This window comes from Elephantulus edwardii, unplaced genomic scaffold (genome assembly GCF_000299155.1).
Source record: "Elephantulus edwardii isolate Elephantulus edwardi_28Jun2011 unplaced genomic scaffold, EleEdw1.0 scaffold00092, whole genome shotgun sequence".
Taxonomy (NCBI): Eukaryota; Metazoa; Chordata; class Mammalia; order Macroscelidea; family Macroscelididae; genus Elephantulus; species Elephantulus edwardii.
Window position 1 is genome coordinate 6,354,398 of NW_006399842.1, and position 15,091 is coordinate 6,369,488.

Sequence of the window (15,091 nt, forward strand, 5' to 3'; positions counted from 1 at the left end):
ATATATAGACATGTTCTATATCTATATATAATATCTATTGAGTAACTCAACACAGTCAAATATTAAGACTTTACATGTATCTCTTATTGATTAGATAGCGATGGTGCAATTCAACTCAGTTTTCCACCCTGTAAATTGGTAGCTGCATGCAGATTCCTCATACTACTTTGGCTCAATCTGCTTAGAAAAACTAGAGGCAGTGCTATATGTTTTCATCAGGAGACACAGCATGTCTGCTTGTTTCTCTTTTCAGACATTTGCAGCTGGTACTGCACAATGCTTGGACTCATTATATTACTGGGACTCAACATTCCAATTCTGTAATTTCTATCTTCATTTAATAGTTGAAGTATTTTTTATCAAGAGATGTTCATTTACTGTTTGATTGCCCAGGAGTGCAATTCACATGAGAAAACAGGATAAATATTTGAGATATTTTTTCCCTATTAAGCACCGGTACCCTAGAGAAAGAAAGAAAGAAAGAAAGAAAGAAAGAAAGAAAGAAAGAAAGAAAGAAAGAAAGAAAGAAATCCATGTCATTTTCCTACATACGGGACCAATTTGTTTTTGTTAATATTGGTTTCTTTTGTTTTAAAAGATCTTGAATAAGTACTGTATTCAAACATAGTTTGTACATTTCAATTGCAATTAGTATTCATTTTGAAGCCCAGTTGCCTCACTTCCTGTGGGAGTCCTTTCCATAACCTTGGTACACATTCATTGTTTTCCCAGTATCTAGAATGACAAGATATGACAGGATCCTCTTGAACATTTTCTATCCCATGCTGATAGGAGCCTTCCCCTTGCCCTGTTTCACAAAAATTTTTATTTCAAGACTGTAATCTAGTCAGTAGTTATGTTCAGTGATACTTGTCTGGCCATGATAAGGCTTCTTAGTGGAAAGGAACTAAAACACAGATGATGTAGATAGGCAAGTTATAGAAAAAGGTATCCTGCTGAGAGTTCCTAGTTTTCATCTTTGAAAAAAAACCCACCTTAATCTCTTCTATATTATATCTACATTGCACTTCTTCAGCACCAAAAATCAGTCCTTGAGGACATATGTTGTTGTTATGTGCCGTCGAGTTGCTTGCGACTCATAGCGACCCTATGTACAACAGCCCTAAACTCTGTTCTGTCCCGTGCCAATCGCACTGTCTCTGACACTCCCATCCAGATTATCCCAGTCAGTCACTGAAAAAATAGGGAACGCTTCACGAATTTGTGTGTCATCCTTGTGTAGGGGCCATGCTAATCTTCATATGGGGTAATAGGATTAAAATAGGCTATACATTTTTTTAACTTAGTTTAACATTACATATACAACATTTTTAAAATTCAAATATTAGTATTACTAGCACTGACTGTTGTTATTGTTTACCATAAAGTCATAACTGACCCACAGCTGACTCTCCAGTGGATTTTCAGTGGCAGTTAATCATAAGGGAGGAGATTGTCCATCTTTCTCCCAACTACTGCTGATAGAAATAATAATAATAAAAAGTTTGCTTTCTCCAAACTTCTTATCATTTCATATAATGAGGCTCTATATCGTCTTAGTACATTTTCATTGCTAAATACATCCTATATTTCCAAATCACTCTATTTTAGTTCAGCATGTAATTGTGTCGTTAATACTAACTACTAATGTTTGTTAGGTAACTCTGGTGACTTAGTGGTAAGTAGTTGTGCTACCAATTCAAAGGTGGCTGGTTCAAAACCACCAGTTGCTTCATGGGATGAGTGAATCCCTTCTTCTTGGGCAATTTACTGCCTTCTGAAAACCTGCTGGAATTTCAGCGATGAGACACTTCCATATCAATGGTACATAACAATAACTACAAAAATACTGGTGTTTCTTGTCGGGGTGGGGGAAGATGTTGAAATTTTGTTTCGGGTTGTTATCAGGAAAGGCCATTCCTTGGAAAAAATATCCTGCTGGGAAGTCAGAGAAAAGAGGAAGAGCTTCAACAAGATGGATACAAACTGTGTTTATAACAATGGGCTCAAGTGTATCAGAGATCATGAGGATGGCAGAGTAGAACAAGTCTCAGGTTTGTTGTTCATAGCTTCTCCATAAGTCATCGTCTACTCAATAGCTCATAATCATAACGAGGACACAAGTGATGTTTGCTATTCCTTGTTCTTGAGTCTACTCTGGCTAATAATGATCCTGTGGGAGAGACTAGAAATGCTCAGTAAGGCTTCCTAAGCATAACATTTATAGGAATGGTTTACCAGATCTTTACTCTCACTGAGCCACTGGTATATTCAAAGGACTTTTCTTTTTCTGCCTTTAGCTTAACAATGGAACACTAATTATTGAGCTGTTACTATTCCTGTAACTCTCACTGCTTTTTTTTTTTTTTTTGGTTGTTAGCTGACCTAGATTAGGTTTCCACACAAGGTGACTCTATGTACAACAGAAGGGAACACTACACTTTCTTATACCAGCCTCATAAATGTTGCTATGTTTGAACCCATTGCTACAAGCGCTGTGTCATTATATCTCTTTGACAGTCTTCCTCTTTTCCTCAGAGCCTACATTTTGCCTGTCAAGTATAATAATGTCCTCCTCAAGAGATTGCTGCTACTTCTTTTTTATTCTTATAGTAAAATATTTAAAATTTATTTCAGGCGATTTTGATCACATTCATCGTCCAGTCTTAGCTAATAAGTCACTTTACATTTAATTCTTATAACTTTGTAAGACATGAAAAACACAAAACAGAATAGCAAAGAACAATCACTACTGAAGAATAGATTTATTGGTTATGAAACTGTTTAAAGTCCTAAACTTATAAATCAGAACTTTTTTTTTCTCTGAAGGAAGTGCAGCAGCCAGAGTCCATCTGACCATCAAAAGAGTAGCACCCCAAAAGAGACACCCCTCTGAAGCCACACAGCTAGGAGTTTGTCAGCCAGCAGGGTGACCCAGCCATCAGGACTCAAGTCCCATTCCACCCAGAGGAGCTTGTCATGGGCAGACAGGACCCAGGACTCTTGCCCCTCCTATGTGGGATCTGCCTCCAGACACCTGGATGAGGGACTGTGTTGCCTCCTTGTCACCAGATACCTTAACCTCCTGAGAATGCAGCCTGAAGGCAGCCTTGGCAACAGGGAGTGAAGAGGCCCTCCCGACTTGGTCTGAGCTTGGTCACCTGTCTCTGAGCTTAATGTCTTCATTTAGAAGAGAAATAACCACTAGCTCATATTTCACAGGCTTTCACATCTTGACATCATCGACCACCCTGCTTATTTAACAAACAAGCTCTCCCTTTCTTTTTTTCCATCATGCAAACAGTACCAGACCTGCTATCTGCTGCATGAGTCTGTTCACTGTCTAATTGCCTATCTTTTCATACTAGAAAGTAAGTACGATGAGGTCAGGATTTTTATAATACACATATAGACTCTACCATCCACTCACTACTGTGTCCCCAGGTCCCAAAAGCCAAGCAGTATCTGTCAAGGGGATAACACAACACCCAGTTGTTACGGTGCCACTCTGACTCTTGTATATCAGGACAGTGCACCTTAGGGCTTTCCATAAGGGGCTTTTACTAAGAAGGAGATTGCCAGGCACCGCTAAGTGGACTCAAACATCCAACCTCTGGCTGGGTTAGGGGCAGAGCTTGTTCACCATTTGCTCCTGTAGAGCTTCCATCACCATGGTTACCACTCAGTACACAGTTGCTGAATGAATTAACAGAGTATTTCCTGCGTGCCAGGCATAGTACTAGGCGCTTTAGACAAAGTGTCTCATCAAAACGGGTAGAGGCGCACACGGAGCTTACAAATCTGCAATAAACAACATGAAGCTCGCAAAATGCCCTCGTACTTTCTACGCATTCCACAGAGGAAAGTTGGTGGTGGAATTGGGGCGCTCTGGTGGCCTAGTGGGTGAGACGGTGGAATGGTTAAACTGAAAAAAGTGCAGTTGGAACCCTCCAGTGTTTCTGGGTTAAAAAGACCTGGCGATTCGGTCCCATAAAACATGCCAGCTTAGAAAACCAGATAGGGCAGTCAACTCTGTGTCGTGAGATCAACAATCAGAACAATGACATCCAACGATGTGAAATGCTTCCTCCTCAGGAAGCTCAACGTTCAGTCCTGAGCTCAGGAGGATAAGAGGGGGCAAACCTGGCATCTCCAAAGCCATGGCTCAGGCTTAGTGTCATTTATCTGGGAGAATGCGCAGGACTCTGGTTTTTGTGAATCAGCCTAGACAAGGGCAGAACCAGAAATCCACTTACAGCTGTCAGGGGCTCTAGGAGAAAAAAGCAGCTTTCAAGCTTTCTAGGGACTTAATGGACAGAGACCTGGATCCCAGAGAGCGTGCACCCCCACACCCCACACCTCCGGCCCGCACGTGAGCCCACTCCAAACCGGGAATCCCCAGCGAAGATTTCCACACTCAACAGGCGATCGATCCACCCAGGGCTGCTGATTCCCCTGGTAGGATGTGCACCTCAGCGGACACGGGTACTGATATCCTGGAACCAGGCCTCAGTATCTCCCCATGTGGACCACCCACTTCTGGATCCCAACAGGCAGACTGCTGAGCCCCTGAGACTCCGAGGAAAGGGTCACCCTACATGGGATTCTCCACTAGCTGAGTCCCCAGGTCGTCAGGGTTCCCAAAACCAGAGAGGAAGCGATTGTTGGAACCAAGAACCCCTTAGGAGGTGGCCCACAGGGAAGTGAACCCCGGAGACCAGATTCCCCAATCCACCTGGTCCACGCCAGGCATCAATGAAGTACCCAGCAAGATCCCCACCCACGGTTCGCGGGTTGGCCGGCGCCCTCAGTACAGATTGTTGCCTCTTGTTAACATGTCAAAAGGACCTGAGAAAAATGTTTTGCTGTCTCACTTCTAAGAACCATTTTAGCTGCATTTTTTTCAAGACAGATTCATTCATACTTCTAGCAGTCTAAGACAAACTCAATATTCTTTGTTACTACCATAACTCAAATGCATCAATTTGTCTTTAATCCTGTTCGGGAACAAATATTTGGCAATACCATCTCAGACAAGAGTCTCATAACGAGACTCTTCATGAGAATTCTTTACAGAATACCCCTGGGCCTTCACAAGAAAAAGACTGAAAACCCAATTACAAAATGGGCAAAAGATATGGAAAGAACTTTCACAGAGGAAGATATTCAAATGACTAACAGACACATGAACAAATGCTCCAAATCATTGGCAATGTGAGAGATGCAAATCAAAATCACAATGAGATACCATCTCACTCCAGTAACAGTGGCAGTTTAACAGAAAATGAGAACTAAGGCACAAGTGGAGACTTGTACATCTATGTGCATAGCAACATTATTCACCATTGATGGAAACAACCCAGACGTCCAACCACAATCGAAAGGATTGAGAAATAACGGTACATTCATACAATGGAATATTAAACAGCATGAAAGAGCGATGATTTTGTATATTACTACTAATTTGGGAGAGACTGGATAGCATTACACTGAGTAAACTAATTCAATCCCATAAGGACAAATATTGTATAAAACCATTATGAGGATCCAGAGGGGGAGGGGCTGTCAATCATGGTGTCTGTCCTACAATTTGATGGGTCAGGGGGTGTGTGTGTGGGGGGGGATGAAAAAAATGAGAAGGTTCCTGTGTGAAAAACAGTATCTTTAAACTTTGTAAGTAAACCAGTATAATAGTAATAATAATAATAATAATAATAGTTCTATTATTGTTTCATGTATTATGATGTTACTTAATGATAACGTGAGGATTTTTTGTTTTCTTTATGTTAAGGTATAAATCATAAAGCTGTAATTTTTTATCTACATCAGTAAGTGCTTTAAGTCATCTTTACTTTCAGCAAGCAAAGTTGTGTCATTGGAGTAATACAGTTTGCTAATTAATCTTTCTCCCATTCTGATTCTTACTTTTTTCTATAGGCTATTTTGTCAGATTATATATTTAGTACACAAATTGAATAAGAGTGGTAAAGGATACAATTCTGATGATATGTATGGTGATACTAACCTTCATGATTTAATGCAGGATCCCTTTGCTATTTTCTAACTTGATTTTGTTCTTTGTACAAGTTCTTCATGTCGCAAGTAAGTGTCCTGGAATTCCATTCTTTGCAATGTTGTCCATAATTTGTTATAATCTATACAATAAGATGCCTTGCATATTCAATGAAAGACTGGTAAACATCTTTCTGATATTTTCTGCTTTCAGCCAAGAGCCGTCTAACATCATATATATTATTCCTTAATCCTCTTTAGAATCCAGCTTCAGTTTCTCACAGTTATATGTTGAACTGCTGCAGCTATTTTAAAATCATCTTCATCAAGATTTTACTTACATATTATATTGTTAATATTCTTGCATAATTTCACATTCTGATGGATAATATTTTCTTCTATTAGGTGCAAATATTTTCTTCCTGTGAATTCACCAAGTCATTGTCTTCCAAACTCCTTAACATAGATGAGTGAGCATGTCCAGTTCTGCATCCGTTTGTTGGAGCATACAAATTGGCATTCCATCATTTCCTAGAGCCTAATTTTTCTCCAACTATTTCATTTTGACTTGCATGTCTTCCTTCCATACACTGGATCTTGATGTTATGCTACGTTCTGAAATGATTTTGAATCTACCAATTTTTTGTTGGGTGGGTGGTATAATACAGTGTTTGGTGGAGCTCCCCCATTAAAACAAGCTTGGAAAGAGGAGTGGCATCCACTTCCTAATAGCTTGCCTCTGGAAACCCTATAAAACTGGAGAAAGGACGAAAGTTATATAGGTGTCCAGGACTTTTGTTCATAGGGCCACTATGAGTTGCCTACGACTTGAAGGCACTTAACAACAACAACAACAACAACAACAACAATATAACATTACTCTGACATCCTTTCTTGTCCTTTTGATGCTTCATGTGTAATTCACCAATTTGCCCATAGAACCCTCCAGTATTTTCATTTGTTATTGTGGTGTTGTTGATTGCCATCAAGTCATAGAGACTCTATGAACAAAAGACCTAATGTCTTTCCATAACTATTGTCTTTCCATAACTATTGTTTTTCCAAGTTTATAGTTTCCAGAGGCATGTGGTTTAGGAAGTGGATGCCACTCCTGCTTCCAGAACCTGTTTTACAACTGAGAGCTCCACTAAACACTGTCCACATTGTGAAACCATTCTGATATTTGATATCCCAATGCACAAGGTTCAATATCATAATAAACCCAGGTTACTTCATACAGCACATTAACAAAGAGTGATGTACAAAGTGGAAGGGTGTTCCTCCAGATATAACAGCACTAGTATTATTTTTGACTTGAGGATTGCTTTGTGTCCCTTAGTTCTTTTAGCTTGAGATACACTGTGTGTTCTGATACTTTTATTTTCAAATTCCAAATCTTTGAATATTTCTTTAATAACATTTTGGTTTGTCTTCTTTATTCACCTTTTGCAATTTTCTGTTCAGTTCTCTTCATAATTCCTTCCTTTTGTTTAAGGTTCTTCACATTTTACAGAAAGTTTCATAGTCTCTTCCCACAAATATTTTGGTTTTTTGTTTTTTGTTTTAATGACCTTTCACTTTCTTTATGTGTCATGTCCTTGATGCCATTCGACAACTTGTCTAATGTTTGGTCATTATGTGGATGGATCATACCTATTCCTGAAATGTTCTCTAAGTTTAGGTAGGTTATACATAGGGTCATATTTTAAATTTCTTAGACTTACTTTCATTTTCTTCAGCTTAAGTTTGAACTTTCACAGGAGAAATTGATGGTTTATTCCACAACTGGTCTTTGGCCTTATTTTTCTGATGATATTGAGATTCTTACCATATATCTTTATTTTAAAAAACCCTCTTTTCCAATTACCAGTTCATTTTCTTTTTTTCCAAGTTTATAATTACAATTGCACTATTATTAATGCATCTTGACTTCATGTTCAAACAATTTCAGACTGCAGAAGTAAGTTGGTAAAAAAAATCATCATTTTTAAATTTTTTGGCTTTCATAGTTGGTGAATATATTTGATACTACTAGTATTAACATGCCTTCTCTGTATAGCGTCCTATCATGAAAAACATGGTACTTAAGGATTTAAATTGAAGTGTTACTTTTGAGATGTGATGTCCTCCCTTAACAATTTGAGACACAGTGAACTACAATGATTGTCAGATTCAAAAGAGCCAAATAAAAGTTCGTTTTGGTTTATTGTTGTTGCTATTGTTTTTAGGTGCTATTGAGCCAGGTGTGACTCGTAGTAACCCTGTAAACAATAGCTATGAACCCTATTATACCCTGTACCGTGTTTATGCTCCTCAACACACTTCAGCTCATTGCCAATGTCACTGCGTAAATTCAGCTTGTTGAGGATTTTCCACTCTTTTGCTGACCCTTCACTTCCCATACATGATGTCTCTTCCCAAAGAATAGCCTCTCCTAACAATATACCAAAGTATGTGAGATTAAGCTTTGTCATCCTTGCATATAAGGAGCACAATGATTGTACTTTTACCAACACATATTTATTTGCTCTTTAGTCAGTCCATGGGATTTTCAGCACTCTTTTCCAGCACCACAACTCAAAATCATTGATTGTTCTTTCATCCTTATTAATCATACATATATAATATTGATAGCAGGCAATTGGAAAGACCATTTCAATGCACTCGTGGCCTAGTAGATAAGGAGGTGCGTGGTCAATCCAAAGGCACATGGTTTGAAACGGCCAGCTGGCCTTTGGAAGGAAGATAGGAAATTTTCTCCTGTGTGATTTATAGCCTTTGAAAACCTACTGGAGATCAGCTATGAGTTAGTTCCAACTTGAGGGCATATAACAATTTAAGAAAAATTAATTTTTAACTTACAGGTTTCCCAGATTAATATATTACACATTCTAATTATTAATGGATATTTGTAACCATTTCTCATTTTGAGGAATGCCACCTCAGAAAAGGTTTTTCAAGGCTGAGATCTTTACTTCATCTATATCATTAAGTTAGACTCTACTTTGAGGAAACAATTCCTATCTACTTTTGTTTTGGACATCTTCCAAGCAGAGGTACCTCAGCTTTTGGCAACATATAGGACAATGTTCTACGACAATAGTAGAGTCTTCAAGAATCGATTATTTCAAAAGTGGATGGCCAATCATTCTTTCTAGTCTGTCTTAGTCTGGACACACCACTGAAACATGCTATCATTGGTGACCCTGATGGTATTTGAAATATGCATGGCCTACCTTCCAGCATCATAGCTACATGCAAGCCATCATAGTACACTAACCTGACATATATGTGATAGGTATTGCATAAAAATCCTTAAAATATCCCTGTGACACAAAGTTATTATCTAATACTAGATAGGTGAAGTTGTACCTTGTCTTAGGCTAAATTATCTGGAGAAGAACATAAAACACACTCACTGCTTCCTAGGTAATTCTGAATCATAGCAAATCTCCAACAGGTCTCTGAAACAAAAAAATTTTAATCAGAGGATGTTGATCATCTTTATCCCTGAGAGTTACTGGTAGTTTTGAACCACCAAAGACATGTGTTAATAGTACAAGAAGCTAAAGACTAAGCTTTATTAATTCCTAGGAATGGACATACAGAGTCCTAAATTTAGATCTATGTGCTTACAAAGCTTTATTTACATAGTTAGTAATCTCCTTATAGATATAATTTCTAATAGTTGACATATTTTCTGTTTAAAATGTAATATACGTAGATTTTTTTCGTTTTCATAGATCGTTCACTGATTTTTGCTAAGCGCCTTTTAAATATGCCCCATTTTCAAATTGTGTCCTCCTCCATTCTTGCTTTAGATTCCAAAATCATCTCTGTCTCCTACCCTGGAAGCTCATATTTAATCTCAGCAGTCAGAAGAAATCAGCTATGGCAACTGATTTCCACTGAGGTGTTCACATTGAAACCCATTTAATTGATGTTCATTCTATGATCAGAGATAAGCACTTATAAGTTCGAATTTTTTAATTTTAAGCTTGCTGGCTGGCATAGGAAAGATGCCAACCTAGTGGTAGAGTGCGTCAATTTTAGTGCTTTGCAGTAAAATGTACATTGAGTGATGAGCCAAGAACAAATGTAGATGACATTTTAGGACACCCAACTTCTGTCTTTAAATTAGTAAATAAAAAAAAAATCAGTAGTAATAGCAGTGCTATTAGTATTGACTATAGTAATGATGTTTTTGTTAGATTCCGTCGAGTTGTAGAGGACCCTATGAACAAACGACATGAACACTGTTCATAGAGTTTCTGGGGGCCAGCCGTTTCAGAAGTGGATGCCACCCCTGCTTCCAAGCTTGTCTTAATTGGGAAGCTCCACCAAACACTGTTCACCATGGGTAACCATTATCACATTTGACACATCAGTGTCACAGTGTTTAGCATCACAGCAGCCATGAGTTACCTCTGTACAGCAATGCACAGACCTATATGCACAGGGCTATATGACCTAGGAGAATGTTTGCCCGAAAACAATTTAAACCAGGCCTGAGGGCTGCAGATTAAAATACCCACCTTGGGCCTGGTAGCATAACTTTCTGTCCACTAGGCCAGTGTAGCTCTATATTGTCATTGCCATTGTGTTGTAGATGACTCACAGCAACCCTATGAACGAAAGACCTAAACACTGTTCATAAGAATTTCCAGAGGCAAGCCATTTTGGAAGCAGACCTTGGAGGACTCAAATATACAGAGTCCCTTTCACCACGTTCTTCTGACCCAAGGAAGTCACAAGCCAGCTTAGCCCCTGACCTGGGGGGAAGAGTGGTGAAGGTTACAGCAGGGAGACATGTACACACTGCAGGAGGGGAATCTGTCAGCCTCTGAAGATTTAATTTGAAAGAAAAATTCAAAGTGTTCTTTAAAGGTTTCTTAAAATAATTTTTTAGATACATTTAATAAAATAGTTGCTGTATCAATGTTGTGTACCTGTACATAACTGTGTTCACCATGCTGGGTCACTATCAATTTCCAGATTCCTTCATCACCCTGAGCAGACACTAAGTCTCCTGCAAGCAATGATTGTTCTCTTCAGCTTCTCCAATCTCTGGCCACAACTGAGAAACTTCTATGTATTTGTCACGTGGTGCAACGATTAACCACTTTGGTTGTTAACCAACATTTGAGCTCACCAGTAGCTTTGAGAGAGAACTATTCAGTGATCTATAATAGTTCCTTTTAACTTTTGCAATAAATGTAAAAGGATTAAACACCCCAATTAAAAGGCAAATGGAGTTTTTAAAAACTCCAAATATTTGCTGCTCCATATGAGAAACACCTGACAATCTGGAGCTGTAAGCATTTCCCCCTGAAACCCTCTGGGGCAGTTCGGCACTACTTCACGGGGCCATTACAAATGGAATCAGACAACAACAGGTATTTCCCCTAAACCAGATCATACAATAGCTATAGCTGTTCCTTTGTGACTGAATGATTTCATTCTGCATGGTGTTTCTTTTCACACATTGTTTTCAAATACAAACAATGACCCTCCCTGGCACCTTTCATCAATGTCTTGATGAAGGTCATTGTTGTCCTTTGGCTCTGGGCTCAGGTTGTCTACCAGGAAGCAGGAATTGCTGTCAAAGTGCCCTAGGAAGGCCGCCTTGGGACTAGCCTTCAGTTGGCTCAAGAGTGATGTCATTACTGCACAGAGAAGATGAACCCCTAGTTTAAAAGAGGAGCTCAAACTCCCTGCTGAAGCCAACCTGCCCACAGTTCCATAGGTGTTAGTTGTCTGAAGAGGCACCAGGGACAGCGTGACCAAGCAGGTTAGAGGAGGTCCCAGGCCCATCTCTAGTTACTCCCATGCCTTCAACAGCACACAGCTGCAAGGTAGCTGAGGGGGAAAAAAGTGTTAGGTCCACAAATCGCCACCCGAAAAACCACCAACTCACAAATACAATTCACAAGAGAGTTTTATTTTGCAGAACAAACTCCAGCATGTGGGGGTCCACCATTCATTAGGAAAAATGGAGACCCTGGGTGGGCATGCCTAGACCTACTTATAGGCCAAATGGAGCTGTTTGCCAAGGGTGAGGTAATTGGGAACATGATTGGTGGGCGAGGGGAACAGTTACATGGGTTGGTTTGTGATTGGCTTGTGCCTAGGTGGCCACCCAGCCTCCCCTCGCCCTTTCCTGTGTCATGTACACTCTTCCTGTGTTACGCTTGTACCTTCTCTGTGTCACGTGCGCATGTCTTCGGGTCACGTACTCACATTCTTGTGGCCTCTATATTAAACTTTAGGATAAGTTAATTTCATACCATATAAGGACATCAAGTGGCACAGATGGCTAACCTGAGATAAGACCTTCCTGCACTCCTGTGGTTGCTTTCTCACCTAATTGGTTGCCTCTTGGGAGAAGAATTTTTATGGCCTGCCTCTGCTTCTAGAATTGATGATTATTATATTTTTTTTTAAGTTTAAGCCCAGGTCAGGCTTGAGATAGAGGGCAGGCACAAAATGGAGTCTGCACAGTCCTCTCAAAAAGCATACAATTGCTAATCAAAAGGTTGGTGGTTCACACCCACTCAGAGACACTGCAATCTAGTTCTGAGAGGTCACAGCATAGAAAACCCCACAGAGCTGTTACACTGTGCACATATGGGGTGGCCATGACCTGGGATTAAGTATTGCACTCACTAATCCTTTCTGTCTGTCTGTCTCTCTCTCTCTCTCTCTCTCTCTCTCTCTCTCTCTCACACACACACACACACACACACACACTGTCCACCACCACCAACATATACATATGTACATAACAACAAGGAGATTTAAGATACAGGCTTACTAGCTCAATAGATACAGGGAGAATTTTGAAGACAAAGACCCAATTCACCCTTAGGCCTCAAACAATACCAGTCCAGAAGCTGTGAAGCATTCAAGAGGTGCACAGTCCTTACAAGCCAATATTTCACCATCAAAAAGGCAGCATTGCCCAAGGACAAGACTCACAAGAGAAATGTTTTATCAGTCCTGAACCTGGCAGTCCCAATGTTTCATGGGGAAAAAAACCCAACTGATTGGAGAAAGAGAACCATCCAGAGCCCCAGAGTTACTCATGTTTGGTGTCTTCTGAGGGAGATGGAAATTCTCAGTGTTTGATACCAAATGTTAGGGTACCAGGAGGTTCCATGACTTGGCTCATTAACTAGGCACAATCTAGCAAGGTTTCTTCCAGAACTAATGTTGAGAGAGCAGAGAGTAAATATATCCCACATGCAGCCACTATTGTAATAGAAATAGTTAAAATATGAACTTACTCCTTATCATGGAGACTAGTGGTAAGAAACTGCACTACAGTTCCAAAGCACGTGGTTTGAATCCACCATCTGCTCTGTGGAAAATATGGACAATATCCTCCTGTACAATTAACTGCATCTGAAAACCTACCTGAGGGTCAGGTATGGGTCATTTCCAACTTGATGGTACACAACAACAACAACTATATGGAGCCTTGTGCCCTAGGCCATTATACTGTTAGTTCAAAAGTGGCACCTTCCTGATAGTTCAAATCCACCAAGGACCCTGCAGGAGAATAATGAACAATTTCCTCCCATATGATTTTCGAGATCAACTCAGTTTTGAGTTGGTCCTGAACCAATGACAGTAACTTTGACTTCTTACTTATGGAGCCTTGTTGATATAGTGCCTATCTTATCAAATTTTTCAGGTTGCTGTAGAACAATATCATTAATAGCACATGCAAACAAAGTATTGCTGAAGATCATTAAAAAATGGTTAGAAATAGCACATTAACAGGTAATTGCCAGAATATCAAGAGAGATTTAGAAGATGCCATGGCACCAGGGATATCGTTGTTGATGTCAAATAGATTGTGGCTGAAAGTAGAAAATACTAAGAGTATATATCTCTCTTTTATTGACTATGCAAAGACATTTTGCTGTGTGGATCATAGAAAACCCCTATGATTAATATTGAGAAGAATGCATATCCCACTTAATTGTGCTCGTGTAATGTCTATACCTAGACCAAAAAGCTGTTGTCCAAATATTGCACAGTGGTTTAAAATTGGGAAGAGTGTGTGTTGGGGAATGTATCCCTTCTCCATATCTATTTAATCTGTATGTAGAGGAAATAATTCATGAAGCTGGCCTCTATGAAGAGAAATTGATACCAGGATTGGATGAAATCTTAACAATACTCTGTATCATGCAGAGCAAACCTTGTTTGCTGAAAGTGAGAAGGAATTGAAATGCTTGCTGAAGATCAACTATAGTCTTTATATGGATTTCATCTCAACATCAAGAAAACAAAAATCCTTACCACTGGGCCAATAGGCAACATTATGATAGATGGAGAAAGGATTGAAGTTGCCACTGATTTAACCTTAGTTGGATAAATGGTCAACTCCCTTGATACCAGCAGTCAGGAGATATGTGGCACTGGGCAAATCTGCTGTCAGGGTTCTCTCTAAAATGCTGAAGCCCGATGATGTCAGTCTGAAGACTAACATGTGCCTGATTCAGGTCTTGGTATTTTCACTTAATTTGTATGGATCTGAGACTTAGACAATGAATAAGGATAAATAATTTATGTCTTTGAGCTATGGTTTTAGAGAAGAATACTGCAAAAAGAAGACACAATATGTCTTGGAAAACGTGCTTCCAGAGTGCTTCTTGGAGATAAAAAGGGCTAAACTCCATCTCTTGTACTTTGGACCAGGCTCTAGAAGATACTATTCCTTAGAACAGGACATAATGCTTGGAAAGATGGAGAGTCAGAGAAAGAGAGAAATATCCTCACAGAGATGGATAGACACAGTGATTGCAGCAATGGACTTTGATGTGTCAGAGATGGTGAGGATAGGACAGGGTTCAGGTCTGTTCATAGGGTTGCTATGAGTTGTAATAAATTCAAAGGAACCTAACAACAATAGCATCTTAAAGATTAGAGGTTTGAATTCATCAGCTGCTATGAGGAAAAAAAGGTGAATGGTGTCTTCCAATGAAGGTTTATAGCTTTGAAAATCAAATGGAACCTAATTAAAGGCTTCTATGAGTTGGAGTTGTTTCAATGATGGGGATTTGGTTCT